Here is a 13117-nt window from a genome sequence, read left to right on the forward strand (position 1 = left end):
CCATAGGCAGAGATTAATTCTTAAATATCTGGAACTGTTAAGTGCTCAAATCTGTCTACTACAGGAGACCCATCTGAGCCTAACAGAAAACCGACACATTTTTTCCAAGGTCCATTGGATAAAATATTTTGCTGTGTCCCATCAGACCTCACATAATAGAGGAGTAGCAATACTCATGAAACAAGGTATATCTTGCATGATAAGTGGAATCCAAACAGATACATCTGGGAGGTGGTTAGCGGTTAAAATGACATTAAACAACGTAGATACAATATGTGCTTCATTTTATGGCCCTAACGTTGATGACCCTTCTTATCTGCTAAAATTACAATCAATAATGACGTTAGAGTCACCGCCCTATATTCTTGGTGGAGATTTCAATGTGCTATTGAATCCCATAAATGACAGGTCCAATGTGAGTCACTATATAGGGGCACCCAAGATACGTCGAACATTGCTAAACATGATTCACGACTTAGATTTGGCGGATGTTTGGAGAGCCAAGGAAGGTACACATCAGGGCTTTACGTTTTACAGTAAGAAGTCTGGACATTCTTCCAGGATTGACTATGTCTTTACAGACAGACAATCCCTTACTGATTTTAAGGAGATAGTTGTTAAGCCTGGTCACCTTTCAGACCATGCTCCCCTGCAGTTTGTGTTTCAGAGGAGTGGATTGCAGGCACAGTCTAGATGGACGTTAAAGAGAGCTATGCTTCTTAATTCGGAAGTAATTGATTCCATCAAGTCCTTTTCTTTAGAATTTTTTATACATAATATTGGGTCCTCAACCTTTGATTATATCTGGGACGCATATAAAGCCTGTTTAAGGGGGAGAATACATGGCATTATATGGGCTAAGAACAGGGCAGAGGCCGGGATATTAAAGGAAATGAAGGGAAGAATTGGTCAGCTTGAGCTGGATAGGATCGGTTTACATAGTGTAGACCGGGAACGACTCTCGCAAATCTCGCAGGAACTAGACGAGGCAAGACAACAGTATAGAGGGAAATTGGATGCGAGATGTAAAGCTCAATGGGACTCAAGTAATATGGAAAACTTTGAGTACGGGGAGAAGGCAGGAGCATTATTGGCTTGGAAAGCCAGAATCGACAGAGCTAAGAATGATATTAAAGAATTAGTCATAAATAGCAATGGGGAAACATCAAGTAAAGTAGAGGATATGCAAACTTGCCTCCTTTCGATATTTTCAGACCTATATAGAGAAAATATCGCACCATCCTCTGAAACTGTACGCATATGGCTGAGCAGTAAAATATTGCCAACCTTATCTGAGGAGGGCAGGAACAGCTTGGATGCCCCTATCACTGTGGAAGAAATAGCAGAGCAGATAAAGAAATCAAAAAACAAAAAAGCTGCAGGCTCGGACTCACTTCCAAGTGAAGTTTATAAACATCTAATAGATGAGCTCTCTCCTGTGTTGGGTACAATTTTTAATTCTGTCTATTCATCTATAGGTAGAGTACCCAATTCATGGAAGGAGGCAATTATTTTTTTGATTCTGAAGCCAGGTAAAGACCCTCTACGGGCGGACTCCTACCGGCCAATCTCCCTGCTGAATGCTGATTATAAGATCTTTATGGGCATTCTAGCGGGGAGATTGGCTAAATTGGCACCCAAGCTGATACATGCAGACCAGAAGGGGTTTGTGCCCGGAAGACATATTGAAGATCAGACCCACCTCTTAATTGGGAACATGGATCTAGCCATACAAAGATCGGAACCCTTGGCCGTAGTCGCATTGGACGCGGCCAAGGCGTTTGACAGAGTTTGTTGGGTGTATTTGTGGGGAGTCCTGGAGGCAATGGGGTTTGGCCCGGTATTCATCCAGACTCTACAGAACTGGTCTAAGGGAGCCTCTGCGCGGATCCTCCTAAATGGCTTATTAACATCTGGCTTTAATATACAGCGGGGAACCAGGCAGGGGTGCCCTATTTCCCCGTTGCTGTTCAATTTATATATCGAACCCTTGGCTCAAGCCATAAGGCTCGACTAATCAATTGCTCCATTCCGGTCTGGACCCTATAGCTCTAAATTGGCCCTCTATATTGTCCCCCGACTGTATATTATATACAAGAGACCCAGATGCTGTGATCCCTCCGATTTAGAAGCTGCTTGCAGAATTTGGGTCCATTTCAGGATATGAGGTCAACAGATCCAAAACAGAGGTCATGTTTTGGAATTTAGATCAATGGAGGGGCACTAAGAGCTCTGAGTTCAGATATTTGGGGATATATATTGTGAAGGAATTGGACCAAATCCCCCAGTTAAATCTAGATAGAATAATCAGAGAAATGGACCGCCTGTTTAGTAGATGGAGGAATCTTCCATTAACCATCTATGGAAAAGTTAACCTAGTGAAAATGGTCATTCTCCCCAAGCTTTCTTATCTGTGTTCTACTATACCTTTAACATTCCCAAAGAAAAACATCAGTAAGGCGCAGAGCAAGATAGAAAGCTTTGTTTGGGGGGACAAAGGGGTCCGCTTGACCTGGAAAAAGCTTAGAGGAAGATTGCTAAAAGGGGGATTAGCTCTTCCCGATATTAGAATCTATGCAGTGGCGTTCCAGTTTAAGAGCATTCGGATGCTACTTATTAAACCAGATGAGTCATCCTGGGGTAGATTGTTGGGAGAAATGGTGAGAGTTGAAGGGGGAAGTGGAGGTGAGGCTTTCATGTATAAATTTGGATCCCCGAGATTCTTCAAGCGGGTTCGTCTGAAGATTCTAAAGGCGCCCTGGAGATGTGGTACAGGGTAAGGGTCAGCTGGGGGATAGGTTATTATTCGGATTTAGCTCCTTTTTGGGATTTACCCGGAACTCCGGACTGTTTGAGAGATGCTTTGGCAATACCAATAAAGAGGGCAGGAATCACTACTTGGATGGAATTGATGGATGTCGAGGGGGTACATCCATTGGAGTATTTGAGGGCAAAGGTAGGGATTGGACTATCGAGATTTAAATATCTTCAGTTAGTATCCTGGCATGCTGCAGAACGGGATGAGATAAAAGGCAATTGGGAAATTGAGAGGCTGTGCCAATCTATCCTACCAGTTAAAAAAAAAAATCTCTGTATGGTATAATTATTTATTAAAGGTTGAAGATCTTGGGATCCTTCCCCCAGAGGCGACTTGGAGCCAATCCCCTATGGCATCGCAGGCAAAGGCTTTGTTTGAACCATCTTTAACCCCTTCTGCGCTGATGACGAGCTCAGCTCGTCATGAGGTTTACCTGTCGTGCGCTCATGACGAGCTGAGCTCGTCATGAACCACGGGGTTTTAAAAACTTCAGCGCGCAGCATGAAAACCCGCCGCGCGCATGTGGTTAAAGACATTATATAAGTTTATAAAACTTGCCTGCTTGAAAAAGAACAATTTTTTGTTGCCAATAGACTTTATTATACTCCTTATAAAATTGCAAAATTTGCCCCAACACCCCCTCCTAAATTTCCTAGATGTCATATTCAGTTAGCGAACGATATACATATTTTCTATGAATGTAAAGAGTTGGAACATTTTTGGGAAGAAGTGGGGGATACACTGTTGGGAGTATTTAAGACTAGGGTGGAAGTTAACCTTTCCCTGATCTTACTTGGAGATGATGGTCTTTTCTGTCAGACTGCCTCATGGCAGGACAAAGGTCTCTTACTTTATATGATCCTATTGGAAAGGAGGGAAATTTGCAGGAGATGGAAAGATCCCCACCCCCCGAAAAGAGAGGACTGGCTTAAAGCATCATTTGTTATGGCCCAGCTTGAATAGGAGAGAGCAGAGGATAAGCCATCTAACATTTGGCATCCTCTTATGAGTTGGGGAAGAAGCCTAAGACTCACCCAGTTGGTCCAATGATTACACCATGTCCCCGTACCAAAAGGGGAGAGGTCAGGTGACCCAAGTGAATGCGGTAGGCCAAGTGGTCCCCAGTTAGAGAACATGGCTGTACAAGTTCCGCAACGACTTGACAAGGTGAGATGATTACAAAAAAAAAAAAGGATTGTCCACTGAAATGTAGTGGTTATATACATAGAATGTGTTCAGTCACTTAAACGTTTTAGAGTGCTAAATGTGTTTTGGTAAAATGTTTGGTTTTAAATTTTTTGTCTAGAATCACACTGAGTGTGTCTGTAAATTAAGGAATTATACTTGCACCTTTTTCCATAGTCTCCCCTGTCTCTCCTCACAGTCTACCTCTCTCTGCTTATACTGTCCCCTCTCTTCTGATATTTCCCCTCTTTCCTTATTTTCACTTGTCTTTCCTCATAGTGCTGCTTGTTCTCATAGTCCCTCCTGTCCTCTTTGTCCCCCTCTGTCCTCATTGTCTCCTCTGATTCCTAATTGTCCCCCTTCTTTTTATACTCACTCCTCTGACCTATTAATCCTCTCTGTCTCATCATACCTCCCTCTTAACAATGCCCCAGTCAGTATTCATAGACTTCTGCATACACTCTTGGGCAGATTTACAAGCCCCTTGGGCCTCTTTCTTGTTGTATTGTGTGTCATTTTGGATGTAATGTTTCAAAAAAATAATGCAGCATGCCCACTGGGGAATTAACACTTCGCACCACAACAATCAGAAGGCTGTGGGAGAGCCACGCCCAACAGGGCGGGGAGTTAAAATTGAACAAGTCTGCGGTGAACTTTGCTTGCTGACATGGAGAATACGCCAATGAGGAAGGGAGCAAGAACTCTCGAAACGCGCCTGGCGTTAGGAAGACTGATGCCCCAATTTTGCTTGCTGCCTGCTTGCAGTACGCCAATAAATTGAGAAGCTTACATCGTGTCTGCGGTCACACTCCTTAGGGGCTACCTGCTTGTGTGGATTATAACGGCTGTTGCCCAGCCGCGGAGTGTGATTCGCCGTGGAAGTTGGTCCGTGCTAGCACCTGATGCTGGCAGACACACAATTCTGGCGCCGGTTGCAGGAAGGTGCCGCTTTGAAGCTCATTTGGCGTTCACAAAGCGGGGCAGGTTTGCTTGCATAATCGAACATCAACCCACATGGGTGAGACATATTTTTAATATTTCCTGTAACAGAGAACTTTGCTTGCTGACATGGAGAATACGCCATTGAGGACGGGAGCAAGAACTCTCGAAACGCGTCTGGCGTTTGGAAGACTGATGCCCCAATTTTGTTTGCTGCCTGCTTGCAGTACGCCAATAAATTGAAAAGCTTACATCATGTCTGCGGTCACAATCCTTAGGGGCTACCTGCTTGTGTGTGTATATATAGATGTTTTTAGCGTTGTCATGTGATCAAGTCACTCCGGTGGTGAAACGCGTTATGGCCGACAAATAAACGCAGAAGAATTTGCACTTAATCTGGGTCCGTGTCTGCTTGCATGTTGCCTGCCAGAGTTCCACGTGGGTAGCGACCTTTTCGAGCAGCTATCTGGATATATATATATATGGTTTTTTTTCGCTCCACAAATGCCGGAAAGAGACCAACGCTGTCACGGGCGGTCCGAGTTTCTAAATCCGGCGCTTTTTGAAAATTCACTCCCAGGCTCCCTTCGACACAGGAACCACTCGGACACCTCGAGTGCTGCAAATATATTTATTCAGCAATAAATATATTTGCAGCACTCGAGGTGTCCGAGTGGTTCCTGTGTCGAAGGGAGCCTGGGAGTGAATATATAAATATATATATATATATACGTATATATATATATATATATATATATATATATATATATATATTCGATAATCTCTCTCCACAAGGAAAAGAAGTTGGATCGCACAACAATACTCCTTCAAAGTAAATTTCAGGTATTTATTTTGAACAAACTCCAAACACTCCAAACACCAACACGTTTCAATCTCTAACTGAGATCTTGTTCACGGTGCCGCCCTCCTCTTTCCATTCGTTTTTAAAGATCATGAGTTACCTTGATAACCTCCCCCTTACTAGGAAAGGCATTATGGTCATTGTAGTGCTATTTACAAAACAGTGAAAAATACGAACAAAAACTGAAAAGCAAAATAGTATTCAATGTTACAAATTATATAAATTGAAATACATTTAACCAATATGTAATGCTTGATAAGTTGTAAATGAATAAATTAATTCATGACATAATCTGCTCATATTCTATAGCGAACCCTCAAGTTCATACTCGCTCTTCATTATATTATTGATTTAGTTCATTTTTTTCATTCTTTTCTTTTTCCTTTCATCCTTTTCAATTAATGCATCCAGTGGCCTTCGAATCATTATCAACAGTAATCCAACATTAGTCCATCAAATTGTTCCTTTGTCACTACTAACCGTAGTCATATTACCAATGTCTTTTGGTTAAACCATATGTACAACTTACCAATTTCTTTTTTCTGATTACAAAAACTGTTGTGCACTAAACTCAAATAATTAATACATTTTCAATTTAGACATGATTGTGATGTGATGCAAAAAAAGAGACGTAGCTGTTTACCCTCTGCCTATGTTACATGAGTTCATGATATTTCCAGTCCCAAAGTCTATTTACAAATGTATATACATTTCCTCGCTCTGGTTCAGACCGTACGGAGTCTTTGTTCGTAGGTTAAGAATATATCTTCATTCTTTTTTTCTCAGCATGAGCTCTCTATTTCCTCCTCTCAGTGTTTTTCTTGCTGTATCAATGCCATAGATTTTTAAAATTTTCCAATCGCTGTTATGATGAGACTCCATGTGTTTGGCAACTGCATTGCTTCTATCCTGATGAACAGTTGCCCTGACATGTTCCAAAATCCTCTTTTTTAGTTCATTCTTTGTGCTGCCCACATACTTTAGTTCACACGGGCATTCAATTACATAAATTACATATGGTGTTGTACATGTAATTAACTCATCAATCTTCCAGATTTTTCCATTTGCCAACATGATTTCTTGGATGGGTTTACATATTTGACAAACCTTGCAATTAAAGCATTTTTTAAAACCTTTTCCTTTCAGCCATGCTTTCTTTTCCTCTTTGAAAAAATGGCTCTTCGTTAAACGATCTTTTAGATTTGGTGCTCGGCGATATGTTATTTGTGGTGTATCACCCACAATAGGACCAATGGTTATGTCCATTTTTAAGATCTTCCAGTTTTTCTTAAGAATATTCCTGATTTGTTTAGATTCATTCGAAAAGGTTGTTTTGAATCTTATTACATCTTTGTCACTCTCTTCTTTTTTCCTTGATTGCAATAAGCTATTTCTTTCCTTTTGGCTTGCTCTCTCCCAACCTTTCTTTATGTGACCTTTTGAATATCCTCTCTTTTCAAATCTTTTGCTCATGGATATACTTTGCTTGTCCCATTCTGATTCTTCCGAACATATCTTCCGCACTCTTAAAAACTCTCCATAAGGAATATTTTCAAACAAGCACTGCTGATGAAAACTGCTAGCATGCAGCGTCGCGTTGGTTGAGGTTTTCTTCCTGTGTAAGGTCGTGTGTACTTCATTGCCTTTGATGTAAATTTCAGTGTCCAAGAAAATTATTTTGTTGTTACTTAGTTCATATATAAATTTGAAATTAGCAGGTGATGAGTTGAGGATTTGGAAATATTCCTTAAATTCATTTTCTGAACCGCCCCATACAATGAGAAGATCGTCGATAAAGCGTACCCACAGTATCACTTTATTCAACATAATGTCGTTTTCTGCTTGCCACGCCCATTTCTGTTCCCACCACCCCATGGTGAGACAGGCAAAGCTTGGGCTAAAAGAAAAACCCATAGCAGTGCCTTTTATTTGAGCGTAGATTTCTTCTCCAAAATAAAAGATGTTTTGGTTCAGGCACAGTCTCATCATTTCTTCCAGCATGGTGTTTTGACGTGAATAATGCATATTCCTGTATATATATATGTTCGAGGCATATGAGCTGCAGATCACACACTATGCATAGATGGCCACCTAGTGTTGGGCCCAGATGTTTGCAGTTTGTTTTGTTGTAGAAAAGTCTTTGGAAGTCACGGGATAGGTGACTCCTCCTTTGGATGATACTGCGCATGGGCATCGGCTCCATCCCCAGATAGTTTTTTTCCGCCACCGGGCTCGGATGTGTTTCCAGCGCTCCGTGTTGGAATCGTTTTCCTTCGGCGCGCAATCCTCACCAACTTACAGAAAATACGTTTCATACACTTTTCCACTCGACGCTATTCTTCAACATCGAATACTTCGATTCCAGTCGTCGTCGACGGCCTTCGGGCCTAGCTAGGCCTCAACTCCAGCTCATGGAAATGACGCCATTCAAAAGGTGTCCTCAATTTCGGTCGAAGTTTCCCCACGCCGACCTTCATGAAGTGTGTAACCTTTGCCTTTCCCCGGAGCATGAGGCCAGAGACTGTTCCGCTTGTGCCTCTTTGTTCGCTCCAAAAAGACTATCCGGGACCGAAGAGCGAGAAGAACAATGGCTCAATCTTCAGCTTCCATTCCGGACGACATCTTTGAGGAAGGCGTCAACGTCCCAGAACAACACGACGTCGACAGCGGTTAGGAACAGGAAGAAGAATCGGAAGTCGAGGACATCACTCCAGCACAGCGGGTCGTAAGTAAGACCGCCGACCCTTCCTCGACACACCCAAAGAAGGCCACGGTCACACCCTCAACCTTGGGCTCGGGCGCACACCGATATTCTGCTTCTACAGCCCCACCTTCGGGCCCGGCTAAGAAGCCAATTAAGCCTTCAAACGACTCGGGCCCGAGTCAGCCTTCGCACGGTGCCGGCACACATTCACCGGCGCCAAAAAAGACATCCACACCGGCTACGCCGACGTCCAAACATTTGGCGCCGAAACCCACCACTACTCCTTCAGCACCAAAACCAAGATCGGAACCAAGCAAACCAGCTTCAGATCCGAAAAACCACCGGCACCGAAAAAAACATCGGATCCCAAAAAACCATTGGATCAAAAAAACAATACCGGAACCAAAAAAATCATCGGAACTGAAAAAAGCTTCCCCAGTAAAGGACATTGTCAAAACACCAAGACAAGCCACTTCGGTGCCAAAACCTTCCTCCGCACCAAAAGATCAGACTCCTGCAGAGGATTTACCTTATCCAGACCCTGCTCAAAAGACGGTAGCTAAGGATCCAATCACTGGACAGTTGATTTTGGCCTCTAAAAAGCGACCACTGGACACACCAGCTCCAGCTCCGCATTCAAAGAAGAAGGACATGGCTACCTCTCCCTTAAGACTGCCTTCCCCTTCTCCTCCACCTATGCCATCACCACATCCTCCCATACCACAGCATTCCCCAGCATCTTCTATTGCATCAGACGATGACAACAGGGATGATAGTTCTGATGACATGGGGGGTAACATACCTGATCCAGCTACCCCTATAGGATCACCTGACCCATGGGATGATTATACCACTCCAGATGTCCCAAATGTCCCTTAGGATGACTTATACCCCTCAAAGCCTTCCCCACCAGAAGACACTATAGGGTTTAACGAGTTAATACAAAGGGCTGCACAATATCATGGGGTAGACATACATACAGACCCTGTAGAGGAAGACTTCCTAATGGATACCTTTGATAATGCACAAAGGTCCTCATCCATTCTACAAATGCTTAAGGGAGTGATTAAGCACGCTCCTGAAGTTTTCTAGGACCCAGTCAGAACTCGGGTCATTAACCCTTGTATAGAGAAAAAATATAAAGCTCCCCCCTCAGACCCAGCATATATTAAATTTCCAGTACCACTAAACTCACTTGTAGTTTCCAACGCACGCAAGAGAGCAAACTCGCAAACATCAGGTGATGCTGCACCACCAGTTACTTGATACATCAGGGAAAAGAACTGCTTCTCAAGCAGAAAACATGTGGCGTATCGCCAACACACAGGCATTATTAGCCAGATACGATAGGGAACATTATGACGAGTTAGAGTCATTAATGAGACGCCTCCCTGACAGGTACGAGGATAGAGCAAACAAGCTTAACCAAGAGGGTAAAAACATTACAAACACCTCTATTCGATGTGCCCTTGATGCACAGATACTGCATCTAGGGCAGTTAACACCAGCGTTTTACTACGCAGACACGCCTGGCTACGTATATCAGGATTCAAACCTGAGGTACAAAGTGCCATTCTTAATCAACCCTTTGATCAGCAACACCTATTCGGACCCAATGTGGATGTATCTCTTGAGAAAATGAAAAAGGATACAGACACCGCCAAATCTATGGGAGCCCTGCAGTCGCAGGCTCCCAGACGTTCATTTTGTCGCTCATCCTATAGATGTGCCACCGGAGGATATTCCTCAGACACAGCTTCTACCTCTTACAAAGCCCCTACACAGTCCACTTACAGCAAAGGCTATCAAAGGGGTGGTTACAGGGGTAACAATAACAAAGGCAGAGGTAAGAATAACAACTCCTGCTCTGCCTCTACCCCTGCCCAATGACTCCCTTCGCCTTCCCCCGTCCCATTCCACTCCTGTCGGGGGAAGACTCCAACAATACCTGCCAGCCTGGGAAAACATCACATCAGACAGGTGGGTGCTTCAAATAATCCAATCAGGTTATTGTCTGGAACAAACATACCTCCCAAGCAGCTTCCAATGTCACAGGAACATTTCAAATTGCTCAGACAGGAGGTAATATCCCTCATGCAGAAAAATGCAATAGAAATAGTTCCAGAGCAACAGAAAAACAAAGGAGTATACTCCCTATATTTCCTAATACCAAAAAAGGACGGATCTCTAAGACCCATCCTAGACCTCAGACCTCTAAACATTTACATACAGTCGGATCATTTCCATATGGTCAGACTCCAGCAAGTCCTTCCATTGCTGGTACTAAACAACTTCCTTGTCACTCTAGATCTCAAGGACGCCTACTTTCATATTCCCATCCACACAGCGCACAGAAAATATCTCAGATTTGTGCTAGACGGACAGCACTACCAATTCAAGGTGCTCCCATTCGGAGTCACAACAGCGCCAAGGGTGTTTACCAAATGCCTAGCAGTAGTAGCAGCACACTTAAGAAGACAACATATTCATGTCTTCCCGTATCTGGACGACTGGCTCATAAAAACCAGCTCATACAGCCAGTGTGTAGAACACACTCACGCTACTATTCAACTGCTTCACGACTTGGGATTCACAGTAAATCACACCAAGTCGCATCTACAACCCTCGCACATACAACAGTATCTCGGCGCTACATTAAACACCCAACTAACACTAGCTTATCCCTCTCCAGCCAGGATAACAAGCGTACAAACTCTCCTAACAAAATTCAAACCGCAACACTCGCTTCCAGCTCGAGTGTTCATGCAGCTCATAGGAATGATGGCATCTTGCATATTTGTAGTACCTCACACAAGATTGCAAATGCGTCCACTTCAAGAGTGCCTAGCACACCAATGGAACCAGGCTCAAGGTCAACTGACAGACCTAGTGTTGGTAGACGGTCTGACTCATCGTTCTCTGCAATGGTGGAACACCAAAAACCTTTCCAAAGGACGACCGTTTCTAGAGCCAGTTCCTCAAATAGTCATGACAGCGGACGCATCGCTCTCCGGCTGGGAAGCTCACCTACTGCATCACACCATGCAAGGCAGGTGGACACCGCAACAAAAGCTACTCCACATCAACCACCTAGAGTTGCTAGCTGTGTTTCTAGCCCTAAAAGCTTTTCAAGCTCAAGTATCAGGCAAATCTGTCTTAGTCCGCACAGACAACATGACAGCTATGTACTACATAAACAAACAAGGAGGGGCACACTCTCTGCAGCTCTCTCAGTTAGCACAGCAGATATGGAGATGGGCTATACCACTTAAGATCTTCTTCTTAGCCCAACACGTCCCAGGAGTACAAAACACTATGGCAGATCTGCTAAGTCGACAAACACAGCAGATCCACGAGTGGGAACTTCATCCACAAGTTCTTTATCCGTTCTTTCAAATGTGGAGACAACCTCAAATAGACCTCTTTGCCACCTACGAAAGCGCAAAATGCCCAAACTTTGCCGCCAGATACCCACACCCATTGGCCAAAGGCAATGCTATATGGATGAACTGGTCAAGACTATTTGCGTACGCTTTTCCTCCTCTCCCACTACTTCCGTTAGTGGTGCGCAAACTACAGCAACACTCCCTGACGCTCATCCTAGTCGCCCCAACTTGGGCCAGGCAACCGTGGTACACCACGCTGTTGCAAATGTCTGTAGTACCACACCAAAATCTCCACACCTATTAACGCAGAACCATGGGGAGATCAGACAACCGGACCCAGCTCAGCTCAACTTAGCGATCTTGCTCCTGAGGTCATAGAGTTTGGTTACCTCAACCTTCCCCCAGAATGTATGAACGTCATTAAAGAAGCTAGACGCCCCACTACTAGAGCATGTTATGCTGCTAAGTGGAAACGGTTAGTCATATACTGCCAAAAGAACCAAATTAGTTCTTTAGACGTAACTATTCAACACATCATCGGATATTTATTACACCTTCAAAAGTGTAACTTAGCCTATACATCTATCAGGCTACACCTCGCCGCCATTGCGGCATACTTACAAAATAGACAACATCTATCTCTTTCTAGAGATAGAGCTATTAAAGCTTTCATGGAAGGACTCAAAAGAATAATTTCTCCCAGAACACCACCTGCACCAGTGTGGAATTTAAATATGGTCCTCACAAGGTTAATGGGACCTCCCTTTGAACCATTACACAAATGTGAATTACAATTCCTAACCTGGAAAGTAGCTTTCCTAGTAGCAATTACTTCTTTCAGAAGGGTTAGTGAACTACAAGCATTTACCATTCAAGAACCCTTTCTGCAAATGCATCATAACAAAGTCGTTCTTCGTACTAATCCAAAATTCCTTCCTAAAGTCATTTCACCATTCCATCTAAATCAATCGGTTGAGCTGCCCGTATTTTTCTCGCAGCCTCAAACAGTCGCAGAAAGAGCTCTACACACCTTAGACGTCAAAAGAGCATTACTGTACTACATTGAAAGGACACAAGCTTTTCGTAAAACAAAACAACTTTTTGTGTCTTCCTCACCGCCACATAAAGGCAATCCCATATCAAAATCAGGGATCACTAGGTGGATTGTTAAATGCATACAAATATGTTATCAGAAAGACAAACGTACATTAACAATCCCTCCA

This window comes from Lissotriton helveticus, chromosome 3_1 (assembly GCF_964261635.1).
Source record: "Lissotriton helveticus chromosome 3_1, aLisHel1.1, whole genome shotgun sequence".
Classification (NCBI taxonomy): Eukaryota; Metazoa; Chordata; class Amphibia; order Caudata; family Salamandridae; genus Lissotriton; species Lissotriton helveticus.